This window comes from Rhineura floridana, chromosome 1 (assembly GCF_030035675.1).
Source record: "Rhineura floridana isolate rRhiFlo1 chromosome 1, rRhiFlo1.hap2, whole genome shotgun sequence".
NCBI classification, from domain to species: Eukaryota; Metazoa; Chordata; class Lepidosauria; order Squamata; family Rhineuridae; genus Rhineura; species Rhineura floridana.
The window spans coordinates 72417298-72432708 of NC_084480.1; the positions used below are offsets into that span (position 1 = coordinate 72417298).

The 15411-nt window shown below is 41.3% G+C and overlaps 1 protein-coding gene across 1 annotated transcript in view; it reads left to right on the forward strand.

Annotated features, from left to right (window-relative positions):
• MAN2A1 (mannosidase alpha class 2A member 1) overlaps positions 1 to 15411 on the forward strand; it is a 90644-nt gene that overhangs the window by 45674 nt on the left and 29559 nt on the right. The gene's annotated exons all lie outside the window — the stretch shown is intronic.

Consider the following 15411-nt stretch of genomic DNA (forward strand, 5'->3'; position numbering starts at 1 on the left):
TCAGGGAGATATTCTTTATCACTGCCATTGACATCTCAGTTGTCACAGACCAGGTAAAAAAGTATCTTCAGCATCTGATGAAAGCTGTACAGTGAAGGCTCACCACTAACCAAAAAAGATAACCATGACAAGAGTTACTTTGTCTGTTGTGAGATAGTCACAGAAGCACTAAAAAGTAGTAGGGCTAAGCAAAATAGAATCTTTTGTCTTTTAAACTGACGTTGCTTATAGTGGAAAATTACTTGTCTTAGTAATGCAAGGTTTAATGTGTTTAGCAAAATCTTGATCAATATTGTAAGCCAAGAAAATTTCTCTAGTGTTTCGGGAGAATTTGCAGTTTGATGATGACTTTGTTTTAAACTGTAGTTAATTTCACTAAACTTGAAAAATAAATGAATAAATAAATAAATAAAAACCACATTATTAATATTATAGGCATTTTATCTAGTTCAGGGAAATGGTATTTTAAATTAATGTACTGTGTGCTACTACTACTTACAGAGTAGTATAACATTGAAATATCATCACAAAAGTTGCCCATCACAAAAGTTACACCCGAAATCTCTATTGCTATCATAAGGGCCATCAGTATAGGGGATAGAATCATAATAGTAGCCTCCATAGTATTGTGCTGTGCTCAGCAAAGTAGGGCTATGAAACGTGATCATGACCCTCTCTCTTGTAACCTTAGAATTTGGAAGCAGGGATAAGTGCTGTTTGTGCAGCTTCTGCTAATGTTGCTCATAGCTTCCAAAACTGCTATGTAGACTCTGAATATCTCATTTCTAATCTATGGAAGTTCTTTACATGGTTTTGTTTTGTCATGAGACAGGTTCTTTTGGTAGTCTCATCAGGGAGGGCAACTGTACCCAACAGTACTTGGGATGGCTGACTCCAGAAAGTGGTTCTTGGGGAGCATTGCTCAGCTCTGTTGGGTTTTCCAATATGATGCCCCACAGTGATTGATTCTGCCCCCCATGTTTAACACCTGCATGAAGCAGTTGAGTGGGGTCATGTGGAGTTTTGGAGCATGTTGTCAGTATGCTGATGACATGCAGCTTTATTTCTCCTTTTCATCTTCTGCAGGTGAGGCAGTGGATGTGCTGAATCAGTACTTGGCTGTGATAGTGGACTGGATGAGGGCTAATAAACTGAAGCTTAATCCAGACAAGACTGATTGCTGTCGGTGGGTGGTTCCTGTGACATGCTGAGTGGGATGTGACCTGCTGTAATGGGGTCACAGTCCCCCTGAAGGAGCAGGTTAAATGTTTGGGGGTTTTCCTGCATCCATTGGTGTCACTTGAAGCACAGGTGGCCCGGGTTGCATGAGTACCTTCCATTACCTTAGGCTAGGGATTCAACTATGACCCTGTCTGGACATGGGTAACTTGACAACAGAAGCTATGTTCTGGCAGTTACAAGGTTGGACTGTTGCAATGTGCGTTATGTGGGGCTGCCTTTGAAAACAGTTTGGAAGCTTCAATGAATGCAGAACGCATCTGCTCAGCGATTGAGAGGTTTAAGATGAACAGATCATATAACACCTATTCTCTTACAATTATTCTGGCTTTCTGTATACTTCTGAGCCCAATTCAAAGTGCTGGTTTTCACCTATACAGCTCTTTATGGATCAGGACCCCAATACAGTATCTTCTGGAACATCTCTCCTGATATGAGCCTACTTTACAACTTCTGAGGCCCTTCTCCAGGTCTCCTCCACCCTCCCTGAGAGAGGCTCATAGAGTGGTGACAGTGAAGAGGGCCTTTTTAAGTTGTAGTTCCCCGTCTGTGAAATGCTCTTCCAGCGAGGTCCTCCTGGCATCTTTTATGACATGTTTTCGGTGCCAGCTAAAGATTTCCCCCCAGGCATTTGATAGACTGGATATTTTTTGTGCCAAGCTTTCTGTGGCTATTATAGGAGTTGTTTGTTCTGGTGTTTTTTTTTTGTATTATGTATTTATATTTGTTTTTAATATGTTGTAAGTCGCTTGGACAACTTTGGGTAACAAGCAACTAACAAGTCTAATATAATCCCTTGTTACAAGTGGATGAGCTGAATTTCCCTTCTTCTCCTCCCCTTGTAGCCCCCTGCACCCTCCCCATACTCTGCTCCTCTCAAAGTAGATTTTGGGGATGCACATGGCTCCAGGGGGAGGAGAGGAAGTCCCATTGCTTGAGCAGATAATCATTCCACAAGCAGGCAACACCTTTGGATGCTGCTGGTTCTTTTACCACAATTTTGATATTTGCAGATGTCAGTCATACATTTGGGGAAACTGACAGTGCTTGGGAAATATTTATTATGCAGTTATTAGACTTGGAGATTCTGTAAATATTTGTAAGTTTTGGTGTAAAAATTTATAGTTTTTTTACTCTTAAAATTTAGAGCAATTTTTCTGCAACAAAGTTATATATTAATGTAATGTAACTATGTAAATATTAACTTATGTAACTATGAGTTATGTAACTATGAAGTGTTGAAAGTACTTCAAATACATTTTCTCAGTAATCCTTACAATGGTCTTTTAAGGTAGCATAATTTTATTGCCTCCATATTACAGTTGGGGACCTGGGGCAGAGAGCTTTATGGCTACCCTGTACATTCATGGTTAGGACCTTGAACTTGGAACAAAGAATCTTCATCTCATAACTCATGCTCTTGAATACTATGTTGCACTAAATAAAAGGGGCATAGGTACAAAAGGCTATGTACCTCTTCAGGAGAGAGAAGGCAGGGGAAGTTTGACCCTGTTATTCTTTCTTGATCTCTGTGGCTTTTGATACCATTGACCGTGGTATCCTCCTGAGCCGACTTGGTGAGATGGGTATTGGTGGCACTGTTTTAGTGGTTCCGATCCTATTTCCAGGGTCATTTTCAGAGAATAGCATTGGATGATTATCTTTTGGCCCCCTGGCAGTTGTTCTGTGGGTCCCATGGGGTACCATCTTGGCCCCCAATGCTGTTTAACATCTCTGTGAAGCCCTTAGGAGCGGTAAGGAGATTTGGGGTGAGGTGTCAGCAGTATACTGATGATACCCAGCTCTTTTTCTCTGTAACATGTGAATCGGAAGAGGCCATGCAAGCCCTGGACCAGTATCTGGACTTGGTAGTGGGCTAGATGAGGGCCAATAAACTGAGTCTGAAACCTAGCAAGATGGAAGCATTGTGGGTTGGTGGTTCCTGAGTTCGCATAATTGGCCAATTGCCTACTTTGGATGGGGTTGTACTCCCCCTGAAAGAGCAGTCCCATAGTCTGGAAGTGCTCCTGGATACATCTTTGTCGCCAGAGGCCCAGTGGCTAGGAGTGCCTTTTACCAGCTTTGGCTGGTAAGACAGTTGTGGTTGTTTCTGGACTGGGGTAGCCTGACCACTGTTGTCCATGCACTGGTAACCTCCAGGCTTGATTTCTGTAATACACTCTGTGTGGGGCTGCCCTTTAGGTTGGTCCGGAAGCTGCAGCTGGTGCAAAATGCAGTGGTGTGACTACTCACTGGAGCACTGTATTGCCAACATGTTACCCCCTCCCCCTCTGAAAGAATTGCACTGGCTGCCTATTAGCTACTGGGCCAAGTTCAAGGTTTTAGTTCTGGTGTACAAAGTCCTACCCAGCTTGGGACCAGGATACCTGAAATATTGTCTTTTCCCTTAAATACCAGTTGATCACTGCACTCTGCAGGTGAGGGCCTTCTGCAGATACCATCTTACCAAGAGGTCCGTTCCACGCAACATAAATAGCTGACCTTTAGTGTTGTGGCACCTACACTTTGGAATTCCCTTCCCTTAAATATTAGACAGACTTCATCTCTGTTATCTTTTCAACGCCTATTGAAGACGTTTCTCTTTCAACAAGGCTTTTAAGTAGAGACCTAATCCCAGTCTGTGTCTGTGCTGAAATTGGTTTTTAAAATGTTTTTAAAGTAGTTTTTTAAAGATGTTTTGTTTTAATATGCTTTAAAGTCTTTTGTTTTTAAGATGTTGTAAAGCGCTTTCAGTGTCTTTGTTTGCTGCCCTGAGCGCCTTCTGGGAGGAAGGGCCGGATATAAATTTAATAAATAAATAAAATATACTATTTTTTATTTATAATCTTACTTCTTCCAATGTTCTCTTTGCTTTACCACTTCCAGACTTGTATGTATTCAGTTACTGTTTGTAGGCTTTTTGTGATTATGTTTTCAAGAAGCATTTTCTTTTGTTTAATTGACTTGATAAAATAACCCTTTTTATGACTAATGTTTGTTTATTTAGCTGATATTTATAGGTGGTGGTTGTGGGAGGTGGCATATTTGCAGTTTATGTCAATTTTGCTATTATCTATGGATTTTGCAATGTTTTGGTTGTATTCTGCCTTTCAGGTTGCTAAGAGACTCCTAACATAGCTTTGATCAATATCCAGACTTTAATGCATTTGCTACCATTTGTAGTATTATCATAAGTTGTGATCGAATCTGTGAGGATAGACATGGTATCCAGCATCAGATATAAGAACATAAGAAGAGCCTGCTGGATCAGGCCAGTGGCCCATCTAGTCCAGCATCCTGTTCTCACAGTGGCCAACCAGGTGCCTGGGGGAAGCCCGCAAGCAGGACCCGAGTGCAAGAACACTCTCCCCTCCTGAGGCTTCCAGCAACTGGTTTTCAGAAGCATGCTGCCTCTGACTAGGGTGGCAGAGCACAGCCATCACAGCTAGTAGCCATTGATAGCCCTGTCCTCCATGAATTTGTCTAATCTTCTTTTAAAGCCATCCAAGCTGGTGGCCATTACTGCATCTTGTGGGAGCAAATTCCATAGTTTAACTATGCGCTGAGTAAAGAACTACTTCCTTTTGTCTGTCCTGAATCTTCCAACATTCAGCTTCTTTGAATGTCCACAAGTTCCAGTATTATGAGAGAGGGAGAAGAACTTTTCTCTATCCACTTTCTCAATGCCATGCATAATTTTATACACTTCTATCATGTCTCCTCTGACCCGCCTTTTCTCTAAACTAAAAAGCCCCAAATGCTGCAACCTTTCCTCGTAAGGGAGTCGCTCCATCCCCTTGATCATTCTGGTTGCCCTCTTCTGAACCTTTTCCAACTCTAGAATATCCTTTTTGAGATGAGGCGACCAGAACTGTACACCGTATTCCAAATGTGGCCGCACCATAGATTTATACAATGGCATTATGATATCGGCTGTTTTATTTTCAATACCTTTCCTAATTATCGCTAGCATGGAATTTGCCTTTTTCACAGCTGCCGCACACTAGGTCGACATTTTCATCGTGCTGTCCACTACTTTGAGTAGACCCGTTGAAATAAATGCACATAAGTACATTGATTGACATTGGTTTTTGTGCCATTGATTTCATTGAGATTTCAGTATTTTTTTACTAGCCATGGCCAGTTCAGGATGCTTTAGTAATTAATAGAAAAGAATCCTGCAGTTTCTTTGTCATACACACCATACATTTAAAGTACATGGCTTCCCCCAAAGAATCCTGCGAATGGTAGCTTTCCTCTAACAGAGCTACAGTTCCAGAACCCTTAACAAACTAGAGTTCCCAGGATCTTTTGAGAGGAGGAAATGTGCTTTAAATGTATGGTTTGTATGCAGGCTTCTTGCATTTTAAAATTAAGGATGGATGGCCCTTTGTATCCCTGTGGTTATTAGCCTTTCATATACTGTCTTTCATGGGGTTGATTCCAAAGGTTCTCCTCCTCCAAAGAAAGGAAACCTTTGATGCAATTCATTAATTTTGTTGCATTCTCCTTCAGACTTGTCAGCTTACAGTTGTCAGCAGGAGGCACAGATCAAATATGCTTGTGAATAATATTGTGCCTTCTCTAAGTGCAATATTTTGCAAATAATATTTCAACTCTTTCCTCCAGTCCATTCAGTTCTTCTTCATTTGTTTTGCTCTTGTTTATATATTTTGAGATGATCAGGTGCACAATGGTTAATGTGTGAATGTACTGCGTAAAATAAGGATTCATTCTTACCATAGAATTTTTCTTCATTATAATCTATGTGCCATATTGGAACAACATTGTGGAAAGTTCTAGAGAGCTTTAGGCATGTGTGAAAACCTTGGCCTTTCCAGCACATACCTTTTCAGTTGTTCCATTGTGTAGCAGATCAGTGCTATTTCTGCAGAGAGCTAGTGATTAAATGTTTTTTCCTATTTGATAGATTTCTTTTCAGCTTAAACAACTGTTATGGTTACTTTTTTAAAAAAAATGTAAACTTAAAGCCCATTTTTAAAGATGGTTACCTGCAAATGTTCTTTACTGTTTTGTTATTAAGTGTTTTTCATTGTCTTTTCCTTTATACCCCTAACAAAATCAGTCTCATAAGAACATAAGAAGAGCCTGCTGGATCAGGCCAGTGGCCCATCTAGTCCAGCATCCTGTTCTCACAGTGGCCAACCAGGTGCCTGGGGGAAGCCCGCAAGCAGGTCCCGAGTGCAAGAACACTCTCCCCTCCTGAGGCTTCCGGCAACTGGTTTTCAGAAGCATGCTGCCTCTGACTAGGGTGGCAGAGCACAGCCATCACGGCTAGTAGCCATTGATAGCCCTGTCCTCCATGAACTTGTCTAATCTTCTTTTAAAGCCATCCAAGCTGGTGGCCATTACCGCATCTTGTGGGAGCAAATTCCATAGTTTAACTATGCGCTGAGTAAAGAATTACTTCCTTTTGTCTGTCCTGAATCTTCCAACATTCAGCTTCTTTGAATGTCCATGAGTTCTAGTATTATGAGAGAGGGAGAAGAACTTTTCTCTATCCACTTTCTCAATGCCATGCATAATTTTATACACTTCTATCATGTCTCCTCTGACCCGCCTTTTCTCTAAACTAAAAAGCCCCAAATGCTGCAACCTTTCCTCATAAGGGAGTCGCTCCATCCCCTTGATCATTCTGGTTGCCCTCTTCTGAACCTTTTCCAACTCTATAATATCCTTTTTGAGATGAGGCGACCAGAACTGTACACAGTATTCCAAATGCGGCCGCACCATAGATTTATACAACGGCATTATGATATCGGCTGTTTTATTTTCAATACCTTTCCTAATTATCGCTAGCATGGAATTTGCCTTTTTCACAGCTGCCGCACACTGGGTCGACATTTTCATCGTGCTGTCCACTACAACCCCGAGGTCTCTCTCCTGGTCGGTCACCGCCAGTTCAGACCCCATGAGCGTATATGTGAAATTCAGACTTTTTGCTCCAATATGCATAATTTTACACTTGTTTATATTGAATTGCATTTGCCATTTTTCCACCTATTCACTCAGTTTGGAGAGGTCTTTTTGGAGCTCTTCGCAATCCCTTTTTGTTCCAATTGGAATGTGTGCTGGTGTCCTCGACTGTTGTGGGATCTTTGATAGGCAACTTGGGTGTAGTTTCTTAATCTTTCAGCGTATGAAATCTTTTAAGACCAGCCTTTCTGTACATCTTTAGAACTGAATGGTTGTATTCTCCATTGCCTGTTGAAGCACTATCCATTCTGCTGCTTGTGTTGACTCCGCCTTTCTGTCACATAAGGGATATAGAAGAATAGAGACAGCAGCATAAGTATACCAGCCATGAGTGCATGTGTGTCCGCATGAGTAGTTCAGGAACTTGTGTGAGTGGGAGAGGATGGGGTTAACACTCTGGTTCTGTAATCATTTTGTGGCTACATGGACAAAAAAGAAGATCCAGTGATCTCAGAATCAGGGTTCTGGCCAGGTTAGAGTTGCTTTAAGATTGGCAGAGAGGGAGTATATTTGAGAGAGAGAGATGAGCAAAGGGAAAGACAAGTTTAATAGGATTGGGGTCTAGAGCACTGGTGCCATGAGCTCGGAATTGCTTGTTGTGGCTCCATTCCAGAAATGCAATTATTAGTTGAGAGATGAAATTGAGCTAAAAGTATTTATTGCTCATGAATGTAGTGATAAGATAGGGCAACAAATCTTATTTAACACAGGAATAATAACTATGGAGAAAACAAACGTAGAAATATATGCTTTCTCTAATTAGCATTGGTTTGAAGAAAACAAAAAAATGACACTTATCTGTGTTGCACAATACTGTCACTCTTTAAATGGATGCTTGCATTTGAATACTTAATATGATTCCTGCCAAAAACCCATCTAGATATGTGCTAGCCCGAGGGGAAGACATTCCATAAATAGGTGCTGATATTGTGAATGCCCTTTCACAAGTTGCTGCATAATGGACATGCAACAGATGTGGCATGTTAAGAGGGCCTGATTGTAACATTCAGGATGTCTCTACTTTTAACATTTAAATCCTGTGATGTAGTGAAACTACTTATAACAAGGAGAATGTGTCTCAGAGAACTGGGTGTAATGATTCAAAGACACTTTATTAATGTAGCTAGTCCACATCCTTTAAACTTAAGTTACATATCGACTTGCATAAAAAGTAATGAACAATCAGTGGGTACTCCCTCCAATTCTCAAACTCATAGCACCAATTTAAAAACGATAGACCCCATTTCCAATCATGATAAAACAGAGTTTCAATCCCTTACTCTCTTAGACGAGAACGTGGAAGATTTAATACCTAACTTCCCAAGCTTCTCTGAAAACATACAACAAAATATCATTATGGACCTTCAACATCTCCTTCAAACTCTACAAAACAGAAAACTAGATGTAATCCTTGATCTCGCAAGACACAAATATAGAATGTCCTAATTTAGCTACCACAGGTCCAATACAACAATTAGATCCCTCTCTATTCTGATCCATTAATGACTTAAGTCTTAACTTATCCAGCCTCCCCCCAGATTTAATTCACCCGGAATCCCACTCTGTTAAAAAGCCCGATGTTAACTGATAGAGTTAACACTGGGAAAGGGGAGATACAACCAGCTGAGCTATTTAAAGTATCTCAAGAACGCCTCCCTATCTCACTGTCTAACAGTCCCTATGCAAATTCCGCAGTGAATCGAACAGCCTTTGCACAAAAAACAAAGTTATTCAAGTTATTCAGTCTTACTTCTTAATGCTAGATCTGTAAATAATAAAGCTATAACCATATATGATCTTATTCAGGATGAACATGCAGATATAGCATGTATCACTGAGACCTGGCTAGGTATCTCCGGTGGAGTGAATCTCACCAATCTCTGCCCTCCTGGTTTCACAGCGGTTCATCAACCTAGACCTGATAATCGAGGAGGAGGAGTAGCCTTAATCTACTGTGAATCGATTCCCTTAATTGAGCTGCCTCATTCACATAATATGGGGTTCGAATCTCTTTGTCTAAAATTTGGTAATCAAGATAAGCTAACAATTTCTTTAATCTATCGCTCCCCTCATTCGCCTACGAGCTCTCTGTCTGATCTATATAACTTAATTTCAGGATGGATGTTGGAGTCCCCCAACCTCTTCAAGCTTAGCATGAAATTTTTTAGTCATGATGTCCACCTTAGGTCTCCAACAATTAATTACGACCCCCACTCATAATGCGGGCCATACTTTAGATCTTATTTTTCAATCAGATCCAAGTATCAACGAATGGAAAATAGATAACATAACCACTACACCACTATTATGGTCGGATCATCATCTGATTAGCTTCAAACTACTGGTGACCTCCCTGCTTACTAGCACTAAAAGTTCTACAAAATTATATCGGCCGAAGAGACTACTAGATCCTAATATATTTGTACAAAAACTTAAAAATTATCCTAGCCCGTGCTTTGGAGAATCAATTGATTCCCTGATTAATACCTGGAATTTTAATATGACAGAAACAATAGACTCAATGGCCCCTCTTCGACCCTTAAAAATGGCAAGACTGAAACCAGCCCCTTGGTTTTCTGAAGAATTGTTAAAAATGAAACGCGCTTATCGTCGTTCAGAACGCCGATGGCGAAAGACTGGGAGTCTCTCCGATCAGGCCGACGCTAAGAAACTAGCAAAAACTTATGCCTCTGCAAGACATGCCTCCCAAAGATCTTTCTATTCGGCTGCTATTACCTCAGCCGAGAATCAGCCAAAAGAGCTCTATAGGATAGTCCATGGCCTACTCCATCCAACAAAGCCTGATTCTGGTATAACTCCCTCACAGGCTCGTTGCCAAGAATTTGCCACATTTTTTGAGAATAAGGTTGGTCAGATCCGTTCTTTATTGGACGCTAATAAAATGTCAGGCCCCTGTGACTCTTTAGTTGATGCGGCCCATTTTTCCCTTTTTACAACCTTTCAACTGATCCAACCAGAAGATATTCCTAAGCTCCTCAGTGGAATGAATCCCATGACTTGCTTATTCGACCCATGTCCTTCCTGGTTGATAAAAACATCTAGAGTTGAATTGGCAAATTGGCTATGCCTGATAGTCAACTCATCACTGCAACAAGGCCACTTACCTGAATGTCTGAAACAAGCAATTATAACACCGTTACTCAAAAAACCATCTCTTAAAGCCACTCTTTGTGATAGCTTCCGCCCTATATCTAATCTGCCATTTATAAGTAAAGTAATCGAACGAGTGGTGGCGGCACAGCTACAAAGTTTCATAGACACCAATGACCACTATGACATCTTTCAGTCTGGTTTTAGACCTCACCACGGGACTGAAACAGCCTTAGTGGCGTTGGTTGATGATTTACGACTTGAATTAGATAAAGGTAATGTGACCCTACTAGTCCTATTGGATCTGTCGGCCGCATTTGATACCATTGATCACGACATCCTTTTGAATCGCCTTTTCGAGATGGGGCTGCGAAACACTGCTCTACAATGGCTCCGCTCTTTTTTAGATTTCAAAGAGTTGCTCTTGGGGATTTTCTCTCAGAGCCCTGGCCATTGCGATATGGGGTTCCCCAGGGATCTGTTCTCTCCCCAATGTTGTTTAACATATATATAAAACCATTGGGCCGTATTATACGCAAATTTGGAATTTCCTACCACCAATACGCTGATGATACACAACTCTACTGCTCATTTCCACCAGATGTCAAAGGGCCTGTTCATCCTCTTAACCAATGCTTGGCAGCAATTCAGAATTGGATGAATAGTAATAAACTAAAACTTAACCCAGACAAAACAGAGGTTCTATTAATCGGACGAGATTCCCTTCATGAAAACGAAAATCTCCCCTCATTAGATGGGATCTTACTTCCCCTGAAGGCACAAGTCCGTAGTTTAGGCATCATTTTAGATCCAGCCCTAACTTTGGAACCTCAAGTCGCAGCAGTCTCCCGGAGTGCATTTGCACAACTAAAATTAGTCAGCCAACTTCGTCCTTTTTTTAGGACTATCCGATCTACGAAAAGTAACGCAGGCCCTTGTAACATCACGATTGGATTATTGTAATTCCCTTTATGTCGGCCTTCCTGTTAAAAGCCTTCGGCCGCTCAAGCTGGTTCAAAGAGCAGCGGCATGGATGCTAACAGGAGGTAGCCCCCGAATGCATACCACGCCTCTCTTATATCATCTGCACTGGCTTCCTATCAGATTTCGTAACCAATTTAAGCTACTGACTTTAATCTTTAAAGCTTTACATAATCTGGCACCATTTTATCTATCCAATCGTATCTGTGAATACACATCTCACCGTCCATTGAGATCCAGTGTTGAATGTACCTTGATTATCCCCTCAACTTTTACAATCTGTAAACTGGGCACTAGGAATAAAGCCTTTTCAGTAGTAGCCCCTAGCATATGGAATGCCCTCCCACGAGAGATACGGCTTTCTAACTCCCTCTTAGATTTTCGCCGACATGTTAAAACATTTTTATTCCGCCAAGCTTTTAATTTATAAATGTTTTCGTTTTATTTAACTTTAATTTCTGCCAAGTTTTTAAAATGTATACATTATTGTTTTATCTAATTACAAATGTCAAATGGATTTATTATTTGATCTTATGAGTTTTTATTTACATTGTATGAGCTTATATTGTTGTTCACCGCTTTGAATTCAGTGAACGAAAGCGGGTTATAAATTTACAAATAAATAAATATATAGCAGCAGATGATCCATCAAGTATATAGGTCTAGTCCTAAATTGTGTAGGGGTTTATCTCCTATATTTGCCTAAGAGCGTCATTATACAGCAGTTCACTGTCAGGCTACTGACAAGTGGCATTGCGAACTACAGTGGGATGACAGATGTCAGAGAGCGGCTGGGCCAGTGGAAGAGGGAGACAGGCAGGCAGGTGTAGAGGGGGTGGGTGGTTTTAGTGAGGGATAAAAGAAGGGAATGGGTGGCTTTGGAGACCTGCAAAGGAAGGGTGTGTGTGGCTTTGGTGACATATATAAAGGGAGGGGAGCTTGGGGGTAGACAGGGTTGGAGAGCAAAGTGAGCAGGGACGTAGTATATCATATGTATATCATATATGAGTATAAGGACTAAATGAGTATTAACAGACAATTTTAACAGCTACAGGACAGTGGCGAATGTTCCATTCCTGGGCAAGGTCTTGGAACGAGTGGTTGCTGGCCAGCTCCAGGCGCTATTGGATGAAACCGATTATCTAGATCCATTTCAATCGGGTTTTAGGCCCGGTTTTGGCACCGAGACAGCCTTGGTCGCCCTGTATGATGACCTATGTCGGGAGAGAGACAGAGGGAGTGTAACTCTGTTGATTCTCCTTGATCTCTCAGCGGCTTTTGATACCATCAACCATGGTATCCTTCTGGGGAGACTGGCTGAGTTGGGAGTTGGAGGAACTGCTTGGCAGTGGTTCCGCTCTTACTTGGCGGGTCGTCTCCAGAAGGTAGTGCTCGGGGAACATTGCTCGACACCGTGGGTTCTCCAATATGGGGTCCCGCAGGGGTCAGTTTTGTCCCCCCTGCTTTTTAATATCTACATGAAGCCGTTGGGAGAGGTCATCAGAAGTTTTGGAGTGCGTTGTCATCAGTATGCTGATGACACGCAGCTCTACTTCTCCTTTTCATCTTCCTCAGGTGAGGCTGTCGATGTGCTGAACCGTTGCCTGGCTGCGACAATGGACTGGATGAGAGTTAACAAACTGAAGCTCAATCCAGACAAGACTGAGATGCTGTTGGTGGATGGGTTCTCTGATCGGATGGTGGATATATACCCTGTCCTGGACGGGGTTACACTCCCCCTAAAGGAGCGGGTTCGTAGTCTGGGAGTCTCTTTGGACTCTTCCCTCTCACTTGAGGCTCAAGTAGCCTCGGTGGCAAGGAATGCGTTTTACCAACTTCGGTTGGTAGCCCAGCTACGTCCCTATTTGAGTAAAGAGGACCTTACATCAGTGGTACATGCTCTGGTAACCTCGCGTTTGGATTACTGCAATGCGCTCTACGTAGGGCTACCTCTGAAGACAGTTCGGAAGCTATAGCTAGTGCAAAACGCGGCAGCCAGACTGCTAACAAGGACCAAGCGGTCCGAGCATATAACACCTGTCTTGGCCCGCTTGCACTGGCTGCCAATATGTTTCCAGGCCAGATTCAAAGTGTTGGTATTAACCTATAAAGCCTTATACGGTGCGGGACCACGTTACCTTGCTTAACGCCTCTTCCGATATGAACCGGCCCGTACACTACGTTCTACTACGAAGGCCCTCCTCCGGGTTCCAACTCATAGGGAGGCCCGGAGGGTGGTGACAAGATCTAGGGCCTTCTCAGTGGTGGCCCCCAAACTATGGAATAGTCTCCCCGAGGAAGTGCGCCTGGTGCCGACTCTGCTTTCTTTTCGGCGCCAGGTTAAAACCTTATTCTCTGAAGCATTTTAATTTAAATTGATTTAATTTTTAAAAATGTTATTGTATTGATTTTAGATTGCATTATTTTTGTACTATATTGTGTCATTTATTGTATTTCTTATGTTATTGTATTGCCATGTTCACCGCCCAGAGAGCTATTGCTAGTCGGGCGGTATATAAATTTAATAAATAATAATAAATAATAACTGTAATACTCGTAAGTGCTCAAGTGCAGAATCTCATCAGTTGACTTGTGTGTCATATTTCCAATGAGAGCGAAGAGAGAATATGGAAAGGGTAAAGGAAGGGATGTGTACTTCTAAAACCTGAACTCAGTTCTACTTACAATCCTAGAAGTTGAGATTGCCTGGTGGCTCATGGTGTGGACCTTATTATTTCCTTCCCCATAAGCATTATGTTAAAGGTGCAATATCTATGGGAAGCATGCAGGATATTAAAAACATTATTTGATAGACAGATAGATAGATAGAAGTGGTCTTTTATGTTGACAACTTGTTAATGGTCCTTTGCCATGTGTTCCTGTTTTTTCACTGATGATATTTTGGGTGTGGGGTTGTACATTACCTTACAGTAATATTCGTAATCTCAGTAAATCATTTCTTCAGTTTCTGTTAATTGCTCAAAAGCAGGCAATTGCCTTTTTTTTTTATCAAACATGCATTTTACATAAATAACTTGTGACCTCCAAATGTGTTTAATAATAAAAAGAATTATTTGCCAGCAGTATAATAAAACAACTGGAATATAATACGTTGTCCTATATAATTGAGGAGTTGCCTTAAATTTACATGCTTCAGTGTAAATTTACTCCTTCTAGTTGCAACTTGTGTAACACCATGTCCAGGTATACCTGTATGAATTTAGCATGAAAGTATATTTGGCACTAGAGGTAAGTAAGTCTTTTTTTCTTGAAAAAGGTTAACAGTTCAACAGATGGTGTTCTCTGTCTCTGGGAAATGTTTTAGGGCATTTTTTGAAAACCTTTGTTCTGTGAGGGTAATCAAATTTTTATGGCCTTATCACTTGTTAATAGTTTGTACTGTTACTGCCTTCAAAACTTCATAAAGAGCAGCAATATTTTTTGTAAGTGAAAACTAATGGAGCCCAACACTAATTTTAGTGCATCAGTCCAAAGCTCAGGTACATACTAGGGTAGATTCATTTTTGTGGAAGAGTGGAATGTTCCAGTTGCAGTCATGCACAACTTAGTGATGCGAGGGGGGGGGAAGGCATTTTGAAGAGCACTTTAATAATGGAGTAGGCCGAGCCTCACTTACAGGTTTTGAGGTAAAATGTTCTGACTGGAAATTTTTTTCTTCAGGGTCTTTCTGGCTGATCGAAACAGGAGAGCAATTTTAAATTTTTGAAGGAAGAAATCAATTCCAGCAGTAGACCCTGAGGCAGTGCCACAAAGAAGTGCTCTGAATGGTGAGAGCAGCACAGCTGCCGGTTGCCTCTGAAACAGAGGTAGATGTTCAGTTTCTCCAAGTTCTTGTCTTAAGTCCAGTTTTAGTGGGACCTTTTTTAGATGGTACCCAAACTTCCTTCAGTAAGCCTGCCTCCATTTTTTTGCTTTGTGGGTGGGTTATATCTAGTAGTAGTCTTCCACATGGGTGGATGTTGTCCTGTGCCACATAGTATGAGTGAAGTAGAGTCTTTTGTGAGTGGTGTGTCAATTTTATTATAGATATCTATCTTATTATAGGTGACATAATGTTTTAAG